The sequence below is a fragment of the Ranitomeya imitator genome, chromosome 4, assembly GCF_032444005.1.
Source record: "Ranitomeya imitator isolate aRanImi1 chromosome 4, aRanImi1.pri, whole genome shotgun sequence".
Classification (NCBI taxonomy): Eukaryota; Metazoa; Chordata; class Amphibia; order Anura; family Dendrobatidae; genus Ranitomeya; species Ranitomeya imitator.
The window spans coordinates 682,367,222-682,386,316 of NC_091285.1; the positions used below are offsets into that span (position 1 = coordinate 682,367,222).

General features: G+C 47.9%; 1 non-coding gene across 1 annotated transcript; it reads right to left on the reverse strand.

Annotated features, from left to right (window-relative positions):
• Nucleotides 1-18,298: 18,298 nt before the first annotated feature.
• On the reverse strand, nt 18,299-18,370 carry TRNAW-CCA (transfer RNA tryptophan (anticodon CCA)). The gene has a single exon. It is a non-coding gene; the product is annotated as a tRNA-Trp (tRNA).
• Nucleotides 18,371-19,095: the final 725 nt, after the last annotated feature.

Genomic DNA, 19,095 nt, shown 5'->3' on the forward strand with positions numbered 1-19,095 from the left:
GTGTAGAGAGATGGTGTGTTCCACTCCAAGGTGTTCTCCAGGTTGCCTTTCCTGAGCTTCGATCTTCCGGCTCTCGTTTAGTAGTTGTTGGAAACTACGCTGCATTAGGCCTACAAATTGGGTATGGGGTGTAGAGAGATGGTGTGTTCCACTCCAAGGTGTTCCCCAGGTTTCCTCGCCAATGCTTCGATCATCATGCTCTCGTTTAGTAGTTGTTGGAAACTCCGCTGCATTGGGCCTACAAATTGGGTATGGGGTGTAGAGAGATGGTGTGTTCCACTCCAAGGTGTTCTCCAGGTTGCCTTTCCTGAGCTTCGATCTTCCGGCTCTCGTTTAGTAGTTGTTGGAAACTACGCTGCATTAGGCCTACAAATTGGGTATGGGGTGTAGAGAGATGGTGTGTTCCACTCCAAGGTGTTCTCCAGGTTGCCTTTCCTGAGCTTCGATCTTCCGGCTCTCGTTTAGTAGTTGTTGGAAACTACGCTGCATTAGGCCTACAAATTGGGTATGGGGTGTAGAGAGATGGTGTGTTCCACTCCAAGGTGTTCCCCAGGTTTCCTCGCCAATGCTTCGATCATCATGCTCTCGTTTAGTAGTTGTTGGAAACTACGCTGCATTGGGCCTACAAATTGGGTATGGGGTGTAGAGAGATGGTGTGTTCCACTCCAAGGTGTTCTCCAGGTTGCCTTTCCTGAGCTTCGATCTTCCGGCTCTCGTTTAGTAGTTGTTGGAAACTACGCTGCATTAGGCCTACAAATTGGGTATGGGGTGTAGAGAGATGGTGTGTTCCACTCCAAGGTGTTCTCCAGGTTGCCTTTCCTGAGCTTCGATCTTCCGGCTCTCGTTTAGTAGTTGTTGGAAACTACGCTGCATTAGGCCTACAAATTGGGTATGGGGTGTAGAGAGATGGTGTGTTCCACTCCAAGGTGTTCCCCAGGTTTCCTCGCCAATGCTTCGATCATCATGCTCTCGTTTAGTAGTTGTTGGAAACTCCGCTGCATTGGGCCTACAAATTGGGTATGGGGTGTAGAGAGATGGTGTGTTCCACTCCAAGGTGTTCTCCAGGTTGCCTTTCCTGAGCTTCGATCTTCCGGCTCTCGTTTAGTAGTTGTTGGAAACTACGCTGCATTAGGCCTACAAATTGGGTATGGGATGTAGAGAGATGGTGTGTTCCACTGTAGAGAGATGGTGTGTTCCACTCCAAGGTGTTCCCCAGGTTTCCTCGCCAATGCTTCGATCATCATGCTCTCGTTTAGTAGTTGTTGGAAACTAATCTGCATTAGGCCTACAAATTGGGTATGGGGTGTAGAGAGATGGTGTGTTCCACTCCAAGGTGTTCCCCAGGTTTCCTCGCCAATGCTTCGATCATCATGCTCTCGTTTAGTAGTTGTTGGAAACTACGCTGCATTGGGCCTACAAATTGGGTATGGGGTGTAGAGAGATGGTGTGTTCCACTCCAAGGTGTTCTCCAGGTTGCCTTTCCTGAGCTTCGATCTTCCGGCTCTCGTTTAGTAGTTGTTGGAAACTACGCTGCATTAGGCCTACAAATTGGGTATGGGGTGTAGAGAGATGGTTTGTTCCACTCCAAGGTGTTCCCCAGGTTTCCTCGCCAATGCTTCGATCATCATGCTCTCGTTTAGTAGTTGTTGGAAACTCCGCTGCATTGGGCCTACAAATTGGGTATGGGGTGTAGAGAGATGGTGTGTTCCACTCCAAGGTGTTCTCCAGGTTGTCTTTCCTGAGCTTCGATCTTCCGGCTCTCGTTTAGAAGTTGTTGGAAACTACGCTGCATTAGGCCTACAAATTGGGTATGGGGTGTAGAGAGATGGTGTGTTCCACTCCAAGGTGTTCTCCAGGTTGCCTTTCCTGAGCTTCGATCTTCCGGCTCTCGTTTAGTAGTTGTTGGAAACTACGCTGCATTAGGCCTCCAAATTGGGTATGGGGTGTAGAGAGATGGTGTGTTCCACTCCAAGGTGTTCCCCAGGTTTCCTCGCCAATGCTTCGATCATCATGCTCTCGTTTAGTAGTTGTTGGAAACTACGCTGCATTGGGCCTACAAATTGGGTATGGGGTGTAGAGAGATGGTGTGTTCCACTCCAAGGTGTTCTCCAGGTTGCTTTTCCTGAGCTTCGATCTTCCGGCTCTCGTTTAGTAGTTGTTGGAAACTACGCTGCATTAGGCCTACAAATTGGGTATGGGGTGAAGAGAGATGGTGTGTTCCACTCCAAGGTGTTCCCCAGGTTTCCTCGCCAATGCTTCGATCATTATGCTCTCGCTTAGTAGTTGTTGGAAACTACGCTGCATTGGGCCTACAAATTGGGTATGGGGTGTAGAGAGATGGTGTGTTCCACTCCAAGGTGTTCTCCAGGTTGCCTTTCCTGAGCTTCGATCTTCCGGCTCTCGTTTAGTAGTTGTTGGAAACTACGCTGCATTAGGCCTACAAATTGGGTATGGGGTGTAGAGAGATGGTGTGTTCCACTCCAAGGTGTTCTCCAGGTTGCCTTTCCTGAGCTTCGATCTTCCGGCTCTCATTTAGTAGTTGTTGGAAACTACGCTGCATTAGGCCTACAAATTGGGTATGGGGTGTAGAGAGATGGTGTGTTCCACTCCAAGGTGTTCCCCAGGTTTCCTCGCCAATGCTTCGATCATCATGCTCTCGTTTAGTAGTTGTTGGAAACTCCGCTGCATTGGGCCTACAAATTGGGTATGGGGTGTAGAGAGATGGTGTGTTCCACTCCAAGGTGTTCTCCAGGTTGCCTTTCCTGAGCTTCGATCTTCCGGCTCTCGTTTAGTAGTTGTTGGAAACTACGCTGCATTAGGCCTACAAATTGGGTAAGGGATGTAGAGAGATGGTGTGTTCCACTGTAGAGAGATGGTGTGTTCCACTCCAAGGTGTTCCCCAGGTTTCCTCGCCAATGCTTCGATCATCATGCTCTCGTTTAGTAGTTGTTGGAAACTCCGCTGCATTGGGCCTACAAATTGGGTATGGGGTGTAGAGAGATGGTGTGTTCCACTCCAAGGTGTTCTCCAGGTTGCCTTTCCTGAGCTTCGATCTTCCGGCTCTCGTTTAGTAGTTGTTGGAAACTACGCTGCATTAGGCCTACAAATTGGGTATGGGGTGTAGAGGGATGGTGTGTTCCACTCCAAGGTGTTCTCCAGGTTGCCTTTCCTGAGCTTCGATCTTCCGGCTCTCGTTTAGTAGTTGTTGGAAACTACGCTGCATTAGGCCTACAAATTGGGTATGGGGTGTAGAGAGATGGTGTGTTCCACTCCAAGGTGTTCCCCAGGTTTCCTCGCCAATGCTTCGATCATCATGCTCTCATTTAGTAGTTGTTGGAAACTACGCTGCATTGGGCCTACAAATTGGGTATGGGGTGTAGAGAGATGGTGTGTTCCACTCCAAGGTGTTCTCCAGGTTGCCTTTCCTGAGCTTCGATCTTCCGGCTCTCGTTTAGTAGTTGTTGGAAACTACGCTGCATTAGGCCTACAAATTGGGTATGGGGTGTAGAGAGATGGTGTGTTCCACTCCAAGGTGTTCTCCAGGTTGCCTTTCCTGAGCTTCGATCTTCCGGCTCTCGTTTAGTAGTTGTTGGAAACTACGCTGCATTAGGCCTACAAATTGGGTATGGGGTGTAGAGAGATGGTGTGTTCCACTCCAAGGTGTTCCCCAGGTTTCCTCGCCAATGCTTCGATCATCATGCTCTCGTTTAGTAGTTGTTGGAAACTCCGCTGCATTGGGCCTACAAATTGGGTATGGGGTGTAGAGAGATGGTGTATTCCACTCCAAGGTGTTCTCCAGGTTGCCTTTCCTGAGCTTCGATCTTCCGGCTCTCGTTTAGTAGTTGTTGGAAACTACGCTGCATTAGGCCTACAAATTGGGTATGGGATGTAGAGAGGTGGTGTGTTCCACTGTAGAGAGATGGTGTGTTCCACTCCAAGGTGTTCCCCAGGTTTCCTCGCCAATGCTTCGATCATCATGCTCTCGTTTAGTAGTTGTTGGAAACTAATCTGCATTAGGCCTACAAATTGGGTATGGGGTGTAGAGAGATGGTGTGTTCCACTCCAAGGTGTTCCCCAGGTTTCCTCGCCAATGCTTCGATCATCATGCTCTCGTTTAGTAGTTGTTGGAAACTACGCTGCATTGGGCCTACAAATTGGGTATGGGGTGTAGAGAGATGGTGTGTTCCACTCCAAGGTGTTCTCCAGGTTGCCTTTCCTGAGCTTCGATCTTCCGGCTCTCGTTTAGTAGTTGTTGGAAACTACGCTGCTTTAGGCCTACAAATTGGGTATGGGGTGTAGAGAGATGGTTTGTTCCACTCCAAGGTGTTCCCCAGGTTTCCTCGCCAATGCTTCGATCATCATGCTCTCGTTTAGTAGTTGTTGGAAACTCCGCTGCATTGGGCCTACAAATTGGGTATGGGGTGTAGAGAGATGGTGTGTTCCACTCCAAGGTGTTCTCCAGGTTGCCTTTCCTGAGCTTCGATCTTCCGGCTCTCGTTTAGAAGTTGTTGGAAACTACGCTGCATTAGGCCTACAAATTGGGTATGGGGTGTAGAGAGATGGTTTGTTCCACTCCAAGGTGTTCTCCAGGTTGCCTTTCCTGAGCTTCGATCTTCCGGCTCTCGTTTAGTAGTTGTTGGAAACTACGCTGCATTAGGCCTCCAAATTGGGTATGGGGTGTAGAGAGATGGTGTGTTCCACTCCAAGGTGTTCCCCAGGTTTCCTCGCCAATGCTTCGATCATCATGCTCTCGTTTAGTAGTTGTTGGAAACTACGCTGCATTGGGCCTACAAATTGGGTATGGGGTGTAGAGAGATGGTGTGTTCCACTCCAAGGTGTTCTCCAGGTTGCCTTTCCTGAGCTTCGATCTTCCGGCTGTCGTTTAGTAGTTGTTGGAAACTACGCTGCATTAGGCCTACAAATTGGGTATGGGGTGTAGAGAGATGGTGTGTTCCACTCCAAGGTGTTCTCCAGGTTGCCTTTCCTGAGCTTCGATCTTCCGGCTCTCGTTTAGTAGTTGTTGGAAACTACGCTGCATTAGGCCTACAAATTGGGTAAGGGATGTAGAGAGATGGTGTGTTCCACTGTAGAGAGATGGTGTGTTCCACTCCAAGGTGTTCCCCAGGTTTCCTCGCCAATGCTTCGATCATCATGCTCTCGTTTAGTAGTTGTTGGAAACTACGCTGCATTAGGCCTACAAATTGGGTATGGGGTGAAGAGAGATGGTGTGTTCCACTCCAAGGTGTTCCCCAGGTTTCCTCGCCAATGCTTCGATCATCATGCTCTCGCTTAGTAGTTGTTGGAAACTACGCTGCATTGGGCCTACAAATTGGGTATGGGGTGTAGAGAGATGGTGTGTTCCACTCCAAGGTGTTCTCCAGGTTGCCTTTCCTGAGCTTCGATCTTCCGGCTCTCGTTTAGTAGTTGTTGGAAACTACGCTGCATTAGGCCTACAAATTGGGTATGGGGTGTAGAGAGATGGTGTGTTCCACTCCAAGGTGTTCTCCAGGTTGCCTTTCCTGAGCTTCGATCTTCCGGCTCTCATTTAGTAGTTGTTGGAAACTACGCTGCATTAGGCCTACAAATTGGGTATGGGGTGTAGAGAGATGGTGTGTTCCACTCCAAGGTGTTCCCCAGGTTTCCTCGCCAATGCTTCGATCATCATGCTCTCGTTTAGTAGTTGTTGGAAACTCCGCTGCATTGGGCCTACAAATTGGGTATGGGGTGTAGAGAGATGGTGTGTTCCACTCCAAGGTGTTCTCCAGGTTGCCTTTCCTGAGCTTCGATCTTCCGGCTCTCGTTTAGTAGTTGTTGGAAACTACGCTGCATTAGGCCTACAAATTGGGTAAGGGATGTAGAGAGATGGTGTGTTCCACTGTAGAGAGATGGTGTGTTCCACTCCAAGGTGTTCCCCAGGTTTCCTCGCCAATGCTTCGATCATCATGCTCTCGTTTAGTAGTTGTTGGAAACTACGCTGTATTAGGCCTACAAATTGGGTATGGGGTGTAGAGAGATGGTGTGTTCCACTCCAAGGTGTTCTCCAGGTTGCCTTTCCTGAGCTTCGATCTTCCGGCTCTCGTTTAGTAGTTGTTGGAAACTACGCTGCTTTAGGCCTACAAATTGGGTATGGGGTGTAGAGAGATGGTTTGTTCCACTCCAAGGTGTTCCCCAGGTTTCCTCGCCAATGCTTCGATCATCATGCTCTCGTTTAGTAGTTGTTGGAAACTCCGCTGCATTGGGCCTACAAATTGGGTATGGGGTGTAGAGAGATGGTGTGTTCCACTCCAAGGTGTTCTCCAGGTTGCCTTTCCTGAGCTTCGATCTTCCGGCTCTCGTTTAGAAGTTGTTGGAAACTACGCTGCATTAGGCCTACAAATTGGGTATGGGGTGTAGAGAGATGGTTTGTTCCACTCCAAGGTGTTCTCCAGGTTGCCTTTCCTGAGCTTCGATCTTCCGGCTCTCGTTTAGTAGTTGTTGGAAACTACGCTGCATTAGGCCTCCAAATTGGGTATGGGGTGTAGAGAGATGGTGTGTTCCACTCCAAGGTGTTCCCCAGGTTTCCTCGCCAATGCTTCGATCATCATGCTCTCGTTTAGTAGTTGTTGGAAACTACGCTGCATTGGGCCTACAAATTGGGTATGGGGTGTAGAGAGATGGTGTGTTCCACTCCAAGGTGTTCTCCAGGTTGCCTTTCCTGAGCTTCGATCTTCCGGCTGTCGTTTAGTAGTTGTTGGAAACTACGCTGCATTAGGCCTACAAATTGGGTATGGGGTGTAGAGAGATGGTGTGTTCCACTCCAAGGTGTTCTCCAGGTTGCCTTTCCTGAGCTTCGATCTTCCGGCTCTCGTTTAGTAGTTGTTGGAAACTACGCTGCATTAGGCCTACAAATTGGGTAAGGGATGTAGAGAGATGGTGTGTTCCACTGTAGAGAGATGGTGTGTTCCACTCCAAGGTGTTCCCCAGGTTTCCTCGCCAATGCTTCGATCATCATGCTCTCGTTTAGTAGTTGTTGGAAACTACGCTGCATTAGGCCTACAAATTGGGTATGGGGTGAAGAGAGATGGTGTGTTCCACTCCAAGGTGTTCCCCAGGTTTCCTCGCCAATGCTTCGATCATCATGCTCTCGCTTAGTAGTTGTTGGAAACTACGCTGCATTGGGCCTACAAATTGGGTATGGGGTGTAGAGAGATGGTGTGTTCCACTCCAAGGTGTTCTCCAGGTTGCCTTTCCTGAGCTTCGATCTTCCGGCTCTCGTTTAGTAGTTGTTGGAAACTACGCTGCATTAGGCCTACAAATTGGGTATGGGGTGTAGAGAGATGGTGTGTTCCACTCCAAGGTGTTCTCCAGGTTGCCTTTCCTGAGCTTCGATCTTCCGGCTCTCATTTAGTAGTTGTTGGAAACTACGCTGCATTAGGCCTACAAATTGGGTATGGGGTGTAGAGAGATGGTGTGTTCCACTCCAAGGTGTTCCCCAGGTTTCCTCGCCAATGCTTCGATCATCATGCTCTCGTTTAGTAGTTGTTGGAAACTCCGCTGCATTGGGCCTACAAATTTGGTATGGGGTGTAGAGAGATGGTGTGTTCCACTCCAAGGTGTTCTCCAGGTTGCCTTTCCTGAGCTTCGATCTTCCGGCTCTCGTTTAGTAGTTGTTGGAAACTACGCTGCATTAGGCCTACAAATTGGGTAAGGGATGTAGAGAGATGGTGTGTTCCACTGTAGAGAGATGGTGTGTTCCACTCCAAGGTGTTCCCCAGGTTTCCTCGCCAATGCTTCGATCATCATGCTCTCGTTTAGTAGTTGTTGGAAACTACGCTGTATTAGGCCTACAAATTGGGTATGGGGTGTAGAGAGATGGTGTGTTCCACTCCAAGGTGTTCTCCAGGTTGCCTTTCCTGAGCTTCGATCTTCCGGCTCTCGTTTAGTAGTTGTTGGAAACTACGCTGCATTAGGCCTACAAATTGGGTATGGGGTGAAGAGAGATGGTGTGTTCCACTCCAAGGTGTTCCCCAGGTTTCCTCGCCAATGCTTCGATCATCATGCTCTCGCTTAGTAGTTGTTGGAAACTACGCTGCATTGGGCCTACAAATTGGGTATGGGGTGTAGAGAGATGGTGTGTTCCACTCCAAGGTGTTCTCCAGGTTGCCTTTCCTGAGCTTCGATCTTCCGGCTCTCATTTAGTAGTTGTTGGAAACTACGCTGCATTAGGCCTACAAATTGGGTATGGGGTGTAGAGAGATGGTGTGTTCCACTCCAAGGTGTTCCCCAGGTTTCCTCGCCAATGCTTCGATCATCATGCTCTCGTTTAGTAGTTGTTGGAAACTCCGCTGCATTGGGCCTACAAATTTGGTATGGGGTGTAGAGAGATGGTGTGTTCCACTCCAAGGTGTTCTCCAGGTTGCCTTTCCTGAGCTTCGATCTTCCGGCTCTCGTTTAGTAGTTGTTGGAAACTACGCTGCATTAGGCCTACAAATTGGGTAAGGGATGTAGAGAGATGGTGTGTTCCACTGTAGAGAGATGGTGTGTTCCACTCCAAGGTGTTCCCCAGGTTTCCTCGCCAATGCTTCGATCATCATGCTCTCGTTTAGTAGTTGTTGGAAACTACGCTGTATTAGGCCTACAAATTGGGTATGGGGTGTAGAGAGATGGTGTGTTCCACTCCAAGGTGTTCTCCAGGTTGCCTTTCCTGAGCTTCGATCTTCCGGCTCTCGTTTAGTAGTTGTTGGAAACTACGCTGCATTAGGCCTACAAATTGGGTATGGGGTGAAGAGAGATGGTGTGTTCCACTCCAAGGTGTTCCCCAGGTTTCCTCGCCAATGCTTCGATCATCATGCTCTCGCTTAGTAGTTGTTGGAAACTACGCTGCATTGGGCCTACAAATTGGGTATGGGGTGTAGAGAGATGGTGTGTTCCACTCCAAGGTGTTCTCCAGGTTGCCTTTCCTGAGCTTCGATCTTCCGGCTCTCGTTTAGTAGTTGTTGGAAACTACGCTGCATTAGGCCTACAAATTGGGTATGGGGTGTAGAGAGATGGTGTGTTCCACTCCAAGGTGTTCTCCAGGTTGCCTTTCCTGAGCTTCGATCTTCCGGCTCTCATTTAGTAGTTGTTGGAAACTACGCTGCATTAGGCCTACAAATTGGGTATGGGGTGTAGAGAGATGGTGTGTTCCACTCCAAGGTGTTCCCCAGGTTTCCTCGCCAATGCTTCGATCATCATGCTCTCGTTTAGTAGTTGTTGGAAACTCCGCTGCATTGGGCCTACAAATTGGGTATGGGGTGTAGAGAGATGGTGTGTTCCACTCCAAGGTGTTCTCCAGGTTGCCTTTCCTGAGCTTCGATCTTCCGGCTCTCGTTTAGTAGTTGTTGGAAACTACGCTGCATTAGGCCTACAAATTGGGTAAGGGATGTAGAGAGATGGTGTGTTCCACTGTAGAGAGATGGTGTGTTCCACTCCAAGGTGTTCCCCAGGTTTCCTCGCCAATGCTTCGATCATCATGCTCTCGTTTAGTAGTTGTTGGAAACTACGCTGTATTAGGCCTACAAATTGGGTATGGGGTGTAGAGAGATGGTGTGTTCCACACCAAGGTGTTCCCCAGGTTTCCTCGCCAATGCTTCGATCATCATGCTCTCGTTTAGTAGTTGTTGGAAACTACGCTGCATTGGGCCTACAAATTGGGTATGGGGTGTAGAGAGATGGTGTGTTCCACTCCAAGGTGTTCTCCAGGTTGCCTTTCCTGAGCTTCGATCTTCCGGCTCTCGTTTAGTAGTTGTTGGAAACTACGCTGCATTAGGCCTACAAATTGGGTATGGGGTGTAGAGAGATGGTGTGTTCCACTCCAAGGTGTTCCCCAGGTTTCCTCGCCAATGCTTCGATCATCATGCTCTCGTTTAGTAGTTGTTGGAAACTCCGCTGCATTGGGCCTACAAATTGGGTATGGGGTGTAGAGAGATGGTGTGTTCCACTCCAAGGTGTTCTCCAGGTTGCCTTTCCTGAGCTTCGATCTTCCGGCTCTCGTTTAGTAGTTGTTGGAAACTACGCTGCATTAGGCCTACAAATTGGGTATGGGGTGTAGAGAGATGGTGTGTTCCACTCCAAGGTGTTCTCCAGGTTGCCTTTCCTGAGCTTCGATCTTCCGGCTCTCGTTTAGTAGTTGTTGGAAACTACGCTGCATTAGGCCTACAAATTGGGTATGGGGTGTAGAGAGATGGTGTGTTCCACTCCAAGGTGTTCCCCAGGTTTCCTCGCCAATGCTTCGATCATCATGCTCTCGTTTAGTAGTTGTTGGAAACTACGCTGCATTGGGCCTACAAATTGGGTATGGGGTGTAGAGAGATGGTGTGTTCCACTCCAAGGTGTTCTCCAGGTTGCCTTTCCTGAGCTTCGATCTTCCGGCTCTCGTTTAGTAGTTGTTGGAAACTACGCTGCATTAGGCCTACAAATTGGGTATGGGGTGTAGAGAGATGGTGTGTTCCACTCCAAGGTGTTCTCCAGGTTGCCTTTCCTGAGCTTCGATCTTCCGGCTCTCGTTTAGTAGTTGTTGGAAACTACGCTGCATTAGGCCTACAAATTGGGTATGGGGTGTAGAGAGATGGTGTGTTCCACTCCAAGGTGTTCCCCAGGTTTCCTCGCCAATGCTTCGATCATCATGCTCTCGTTTAGTAGTTGTTGGAAACTCCGCTGCATTGGGCCTACAAATTGGGTATGGGGTGTAGAGAGATGGTGTGTTCCACTCCAAGGTGTTCTCCAGGTTGCCTTTCCTGAGCTTCGATCTTCCGGCTCTCGTTTAGTAGTTGTTGGAAACTACGCTGCATTAGGCCTACAAATTGGGTATGGGATGTAGAGAGATGGTGTGTTCCACTGTAGAGAGATGGTGTGTTCCACTCCAAGGTGTTCCCCAGGTTTCCTCGCCAATGCTTCGATCATCATGCTCTCGTTTAGTAGTTGTTGGAAACTAATCTGCATTAGGCCTACAAATTGGGTATGGGGTGTAGAGAGATGGTGTGTTCCACTCCAAGGTGTTCCCCAGGTTTCCTCGCCAATGCTTCGATCATCATGCTCTCGTTTAGTAGTTGTTGGAAACTACGCTGCATTGGGCCTACAAATTGGGTATGGGGTGTAGAGAGATGGTGTGTTCCACTCCAAGGTGTTCTCCAGGTTGCCTTTCCTGAGCTTCGATCTTCCGGCTCTCGTTTAGTAGTTGTTGGAAACTACGCTGCATTAGGCCTACAAATTGGGTATGGGGTGTAGAGAGATGGTTTGTTCCACTCCAAGGTGTTCCCCAGGTTTCCTCGCCAATGCTTCGATCATCATGCTCTCGTTTAGTAGTTGTTGGAAACTCCGCTGCATTGGGCCTACAAATTGGGTATGGGGTGTAGAGAGATGGTGTGTTCCACTCCAAGGTGTTCTCCAGGTTGCCTTTCCTGAGCTTCGATCTTCCGGCTCTCGTTTAGAAGTTGTTGGAAACTACGCTGCATTAGGCCTACAAATTGGGTATGGGGTGTAGAGAGATGGTGTGTTCCACTCCAAGGTGTTCTCCAGGTTGCCTTTCCTGAGCTTCGATCTTCTGGCTCTCGTTTAGTAGTTGTTGGAAACTACGCTGCATTAGGCCTCCAAATTGGGTATGGGGTGTAGAGAGATGGTGTGTTCCACTCCAAGGTGTTCCCCAGGTTTCCTCGCCAATGCTTCGATCATCATGCTCTCGTTTAGTAGTTGTTGGAAACTACGCTGCATTGGGCCTACAAATTGGGTATGGGGTGTAGAGAGATGGTGTGTTCCACTCCAAGGTGTTCTCCAGGTTGCCTTTCCTGAGCTTCGATCTTCCGGCTCTCGTTTAGTAGTTGTTGGAAACTACGCTGCATTAGGCCTACAAATTGGGTATGGGGTGAAGAGAGATGGTGTGTTCCACTCCAAGGTGTTCCCCAGGTTTCCTCGCCAATGCTTCGATCATCATGCTCTCGCTTAGTAGTTGTTGGAAACTACGCTGCATTGGGCCTACAAATTGGGTATGGGGTGTAGAGAGATGGTGTGTTCCACTCCAAGGTGTTCTCCAGGTTGCCTTTCCTGAGCTTCGATCTTCCGGCTCTCGTTTAGTAGTTGTTGGAAACTACGCTGCATTAGGCCTACAAATTGGGTATGGGGTGTAGAGAGATGGTGTGTTCCACTCCAAGGTGTTCTCCAGGTTGCCTTTCCTGAGCTTCGATCTTCCGGCTCTCATTTAGTAGTTGTTGGAAACTACGCTGCATTAGGCCTACAAATTGGGTATGGGGTGTAGAGAGATGGTGTGTTCCACTCCAAGGTGTTCCCCAGGTTTCCTCGCCAATGCTTCGATCATCATGCTCTCGTTTAGTAGTTGTTGGAAACTCCGCTGCATTGGGCCTACAAATTGGGTATGGGGTGTAGAAAGATGGTGTGTTCCACTCCAAGGTGTTCTCCAGGTTGCCTTTCCTGAGCTTCGATCTTCCGGCTCTCGTTTAGTAGTTGTTGGAAACTACGCTGCATTAGGCCTACAAATTGGGTAAGGGATGTAGAGAGATGGTGTGTTCCACTGTAGAGAGATGGTGTGTTCCACTCCAAGGTGTTCCCCAGGTTTCCTCGCCAATGCTTCGATCATCATGCTCTCGTTTAGTAGTTGTTGGAAACTCCGCTGCATTGGGCCTACAAATTGGGTATGGGGTGTAGAGAGATGGTGTGTTCCACTCCAAGGTGTTCTCCAGGTTGCCTTTCCTGAGCTTCGATCTTCCGGCTCTCGTTTAGTAGTTGTTGGAAACTACGCTGCATTAGGCCTACAAATTGGGTATGGGGTGTAGAGAGATGGTGTGTTCCACTCCAAGGTGTTCTCCAGGTTGCCTTTCCTGAGCTTCGATCTTCCGGCTCTCGTTTAGTAGTTGTTGGAAACTACGCTGCATTAGGCCTACAAATTGGGTATGGGGTGTAGAGAGATGGTGTGTTCCACTCCAAGGTGTTCCCCAGGTTTCCTCGCCAATGCTTCGATCATCATGCTCTCATTTAGTAGTTGTTGGAAACTACGCTGCATTGGGCCTACAAATTGGGTATGGGGTGTAGAGAGATGGTGTGTTCCACTCCAAGGTGTTCTCCAGGTTGCCTTTCCTGAGCTTCGATCTTCCGGCTCTCGTTTAGTAGTTGTTGGAAACTACGCTGCATTAGGCCTACAAATTGGGTATGGGGTGTAGAGAGATGGTGTGTTCCACTCCAAGGTGTTCTCCAGGTTGCCTTTCCTGAGCTTCGATCTTCCGGCTCTCGTTTAGTAGTTGTTGGAAACTACGCTGCATTAGGCCTACAAATTGGGTATGGGGTGTAGAGAGATGGTGTGTTCCACTCCAAGGTGTTCCCCAGGTTTCCTCGCCAATGCTTCGATCATCATGCTCTCGTTTAGTAGTTGTTGGAAACTCCGCTGCATTGGGCCTACAAATTGGGTATGGGGTGTAGAGAGATGGTGTGTTCCACTCCAAGGTGTTCTCCAGGTTGCCTTTCCTGAGCTTCGATCTTCCGGCTCTCGTTTAGTAGTTGTTGGAAACTACGCTGCATTAGGCCTACAAATTGGGTATGGGATGTAGAGAGGTGGTGTGTTCCACTGTAGAGAGATGGTGTGTTCCACTCCAAGGTGTTCCCCAGGTTTCCTCGCCAATGCTTCGATCATCATGCTCTCGTTTAGTAGTTGTTGGAAACTAATCTGCATTAGGCCTACAAATTGGGTATGGGGTGTAGAGAGATGGTGTGTTCCACTCCAAGGTGTTCCCTAGGTTTCCTCGCCAATGCTTCGATCATCATGCTCTCGTTTAGTAGTTGTTGGAAACTACGCTGCATTGGGCCTACAAATTGGGTATGGGGTGTAGAGAGATGGTGTGTTCCACTCCAAGGTGTTCTTCAGGTTGCCTTTCCTGAGCTTCGATCTTCCGGCTCTCGTTTAGTAGTTGTTGGAAACTACGCTGCTTTAGGCCTACAAATTGGGTATGGGGTGTAGAGAGATGGTTTGTTCCACTCCAAGGTGTTCCCCAGGTTTCCTCGCCAATGCTTCGATCATCATGCTCTCGTTTAGTAGTTGTTGGAAACTCCGCTGCATTGGGCCTACAAATTGGGTATGGGGTGTAGAGAGATGGTGTGTTCCACTCCAAGGTGTTCTCCAGGTTGCCTTTCCTGAGCTTCGATCTTCCGGCTCTCGTTTAGAAGTTGTTGGAAACTACGCTGCATTAGGCCTACAAATTGGGTATGGGGTGTAGAGAGATGGTTTGTTCCACTCCAAGGTGTTCTCCAGGTTGCCTTTCCTGAGCTTCGATCTTCCGGCTCTCGTTTAGTAGTTGTTGGAAACTACGCTGCATTAGGCCTCCAAATTGGGTATGGGGTGTAGAGAGATGGTGTGTTCCACTCCAAGGTGTTCCCCAGGTTTCCTCGCCAATGCTTCGATCATCATGCTCTCGTTTAGTAGTTGTTGGAAACTACGCTGCATTGGGCCTACAAATTGGGTATGGGGTGTAGAGAGATGGTGTGTTCCACTCCAAGGTGTTCTCCAGGTTGCCTTTCCTGAGCTTCGATCTTCCGGCTCTCGTTTAGTAGTTGTTGGAAACTACGCTGCATTAGGCCTACAAATTGGGTATGGGGTGTAGAGAGATGGTGTGTTCCACTCCAAGGTGTTCTCCAGGTTGCCTTTCCTGAGCTTCGATCTTCCGGCTCTCGTTTAGTAGTTGTTGGAAACTACGCTGCATTAGGCCTACAAATTGGGTATGGGATGTAGAGAGATGGTGTGTTCCACTGTAGAGAGATGGTGTGTTCCACTCCAAGGTGTTCCCCAGGTTTCCTCGCCAATGCTTCGATCATCATGCTCTCGTTTAGTAGTTGTTGGAAACTCCGCTGCATTGGGCCTACAAATTGGGTATGGGGTGTAGAGAGATGGTGTGTTCCACTCCAAGGTGTTCTCCAGGTTGCCTTTCCTGAGCTTCGATCTTCCGGCTCTCGTTTAGTAGTTGTTGGAAACTACGCTGCATTAGGCCTACAAATTGGGTATGGGATGTAGAGAGATGGTGTGTTCCACTGTAGAGAGATGGTGTGTTCCACTCCAAGGTGTTCCCCAGGTTTCCTCGCCAATGCTTCGATCATCATGCTCTCGTTTAGTAGTTGTTGGAAACTACGCTGCATTAGGCCTACAAATTGGGTATGGGGTGTAGAGAGATGGTGTGTTCCACTCCAAGGTGTTCCCCAGGTTTCCTCGCCAATGCTTCGATCATCATGCTCTCGTTTAGTAGTTGTTGGAAACTACGCTGCATTGGGCCTACAAATTGGGTATGGGGTGTAGAGAGATGGTGTGTTCCACTCCAAGGTGTTCTTCAGGTTGCCTTTCCTGAGCTTCGATCTTCCGGCTCTCGTTTAGTAGTTGTTGGAAACTACGCTGCATTAGGCCTACAAATTGGGTATGGGGTGTAGAGAGATGGTGTGTTCCACTCCAAGGTGTTCCCCAGGTTTCCTCGCCAATGCTTCGATCATCATGCTCTCGTTTAGTAGTTGTTGGAAACTCCGCTGCATTGGGCCTACAAATTGGGTATGGGGTGTAGAGAGATGGTGTGTTCCACTCCAAGGTGTTCTCCAGGTTGCCTTTCCTGAGCTTCGATCTTCCGGCTCTCGTTTAGTAGTTGTTGGAAACTACGCTGCATTAGGCCTACAAATTGGGTATGGGATGTAGAGAGATGGTGTGTTCCACTGTAGAGAGATGGTGTGTTCCACTCCAAGGTGTTCCCCAGGTTTCCTCGCCAATGCTTCGATCATCATGCTCTCGTTTAGTAGTTGTTGGAAACTACGCTGCATTAGGCCTACAAATTGGGTATGGGGTGTAGAGAGATGGTGTGTTCCACTCCAAGGTGTTCCCCAGGTTTCCTCGCCAATGCTTCGATCATCATGCTCTCGTTTAGTAGTTGTTGGAAACTACGCTGCATTAGACCTTCAAATTGGGTATGGGGTGTAGAGAGATGGTGTGTTCCACTCCAAGGTGTTCTCCAGGTTGCCTTTCCTGAGCTTCGATCTTCCGGCTCTCGTTTAGTAGTTGTTGGAAACTACGCTGCATTAGGACTACAAATTGGGTATGGGATATAGAGAGATGGTGTGTTCCACTGTAGAGAGATGGTGTGTTCCACTCCAAGGTGTTCCCCAGGTTTCCTCGCCAATGCTTCGATCATCATGCTCTCGTTTAGTAGTTGTTGGAAACTACGCTGCATTAGGCCTACAAATTGGGTATGGGGTGTAGAGAGATGGTGTGTTCCACTCCAAGGTGTTCCCCAGGTTTCCTCGCCAATGCTTCGATCATCATGCTCTCGTTTAGTAGTTGTTGGAAACTACGCTGCATTAGACCTACAAATTGGGTATGGGGTGTAGAGAGATGGTGTGTTCCACTCCAAGGTGTTCTCCAGGTTGCCTTTCCTGAACTTCTATCTTCAGGCTCTCATTAAATTGTGGTTAAACGGAACAACTGCATTTGGCGTACTAGTTCGTTTGGGGCCTACTATCGGTGTCTGCCGCTCCTTGCTGTTCTCCTGGTTTCCTGTCCTGAAATTCTGTTTTCAGGCGCTCGTTAAGTAGTTGTTAATGTTAGACTGCATTTGGCCTACTAGTTGGGTTGGGGCCTACTATCGGTGTCTGCCACTCCTTGCTGTTCTCCTCCACTGAACAAAGCTGTGCCGCCTGTTTACTACTGTTGCCAATTTTGAACTGCATTTCGACTACTTACTGATTTGGACCTACTCTCTGTGTCAGCCTCTCATTCCAGTTGTCCTCCACTGCAATGCCCCCTGGTTATTCCTGTGTTACCAATTTTGAACTGCATTTAGCCCACTTTATTCTTTGGGCCTATATCTGTGTTTCCTCCTCATCTTGCCCATTGCCAAGCCAGTGATAGATGAGTCTGCTGGTACATTGACCCATAACGCAACATTCCCCGTGCACGCTACACAACAACATTGTGACCCTGCTGAAAGTCAGGTTGCTCTTCCCGCATACCATACCACCTTACACGGGGACAAAGAGGAAGGTGCAGATGAAAGTGCAGGTTCCTTCATCAGGTGGGGGGAGGAATACTAGTTGGCGACGTCACTGGCACAGGGCCTCTCATAGTATGCAAAAGTGTTGCTGCTGGTGGGAGGCGCCCCCGCCGTGCAAACACACCGCTGTACTTTGAGGGGCCCTGTGCCAGTGCCAATGCCAACGAGTGGGCCCCCCCTGCTTGCTCAGGATCACAGCACTTGCAAAGTTGAAATACTTACCTCTCCCTGCTCCACTGCCGTGACGTGGTCCAGATTTCCTGGGCCCACTAATTACTTGAACCAGCCCTACCCACCACAACTTTAGCCAAATGACCCCCAATTTCAAATGCCTTCCAATTATTATAAGGTAAATTATGCTTGACAAGCTTCATTAAGAAGAATGGATGGTTTTGACATTAAAATGGGCACTCTAGGTGTTTTCCTGGCCCCCAGTCACTGCCGACTATGCTGCCCCATTGACTTGCATTGGGTTTCGTGTTTCGGTCGATCCCGACTTTACGTCATAATCGGCCGATTTCACTCGACCCGACTTTTGAGATAGTTGGGTTTCGCGAAACCCGGCTCGACTCTAAAAAGGTCAAGGTCGCTCAACTCTATTTTTAACCACTTTGCCTACAGGTGGCAACAAAGTCAAACTTTTCTATTGTCAGTGGAATTACTCAGTTTCCGTTTTCAGTCTTAACACAAGCATCGATGAAGTTATGAAAAGATGAAAGAGCTTCTCGACCCTGATGTGATATCAACACGCAGCCTTCTTTAATGGAGTCAGAAGCGCTACCATTGGGCACAAGGTCAGTTGAAAAGCATGTTTGCTCCAATACTTCACATGAAAAGTGCATGAGATAATATTTGGACCCCATCTGGAAATTTGCTACTTTTAATCACAGTTTAGAAAAGACATAAACAGGGCTGAATTAAAATCATCACATTCGGATTCATTGATTTCCAGTTTAAAATTAAATATCTAGTAATAAGCCTTTTTCTCTAAGAAATTCAAAGAAGAAAACGGCATGAACAAAGTATTGGCTGTTCCCGGCATGGATTTTTTTATGTTTTGAACTCAATTCCCAAATGATATTTCTCATCAAAGTATTGTTGATAAGATATTAATCTATATCATTTAAATGAAACACTATTCAACCACAGCGCTGACACATGACAACAACTTTGAGCTATTCTATTGTCAGTAGCATTACGCAGTTTCCGTTTCAATCTTTACCCAAGCATCGATTAAGTTATGACAAGATGATAGAGTTACTTGACCACAACGTGATTTGAACACGCAACCTTCTAATCTGGAGTCAGACGCGCTACCGTTGCACCACGAGGTCAGTTGAAAAGCATGTACGCCCAATACTTCTCATGAAAAGTGCATGAGATAATATCTGGAAGCCATCAGGAAACTTGCAACTTTTACTCCCATTTTGGAAAAGATATAAACAAGGATGAATTAAGATCATGACATTCTGATTCAGGGATTTCCAGTTTAAAATTTAAAATCTAGTAATAAACTCTCTTTTCTTACAAATTCAAAGAAGACAATGGCATGAACAAAGTGTTAGCTGTTCCCGGCAAGGATTATTTTTTTTATGTTTTGAACTCAATTCCCAAATGATATTTTTCATCACAGTATTGTTGATAAGATGTTAATCTACATAACTTAAATAAAACACATTTTTAAACACTTTGCCTACAGGTGGCAACAAAGTCGAATTTTTCTATTGTCAGTGGAATTACTCAGTTTCCGTTTTCCATCTTAACACAAGCATCGATGAAGTTATGAAAAGATGAAAGAGCTTCTCAACCCTGATGTGATATTAACACGCATCCTTCTTTAAAGGAGTCAGAAGCGCTACCATTGTGCACAAGGTCAGTTGAAAAGCATGTTTGCTCCAATAATTCACATGAAAAGTGCATGAGATAATATATGGACCCCATCTGGAAATTTGCTACTTTTAATCACAGTTTAGAAAAGACATAAACAGGGCTGAATTAAAATCATCACATTCGGATAAATTGATTTCCAGTTTAAAATTAAATATCTAGTAACAAGCCC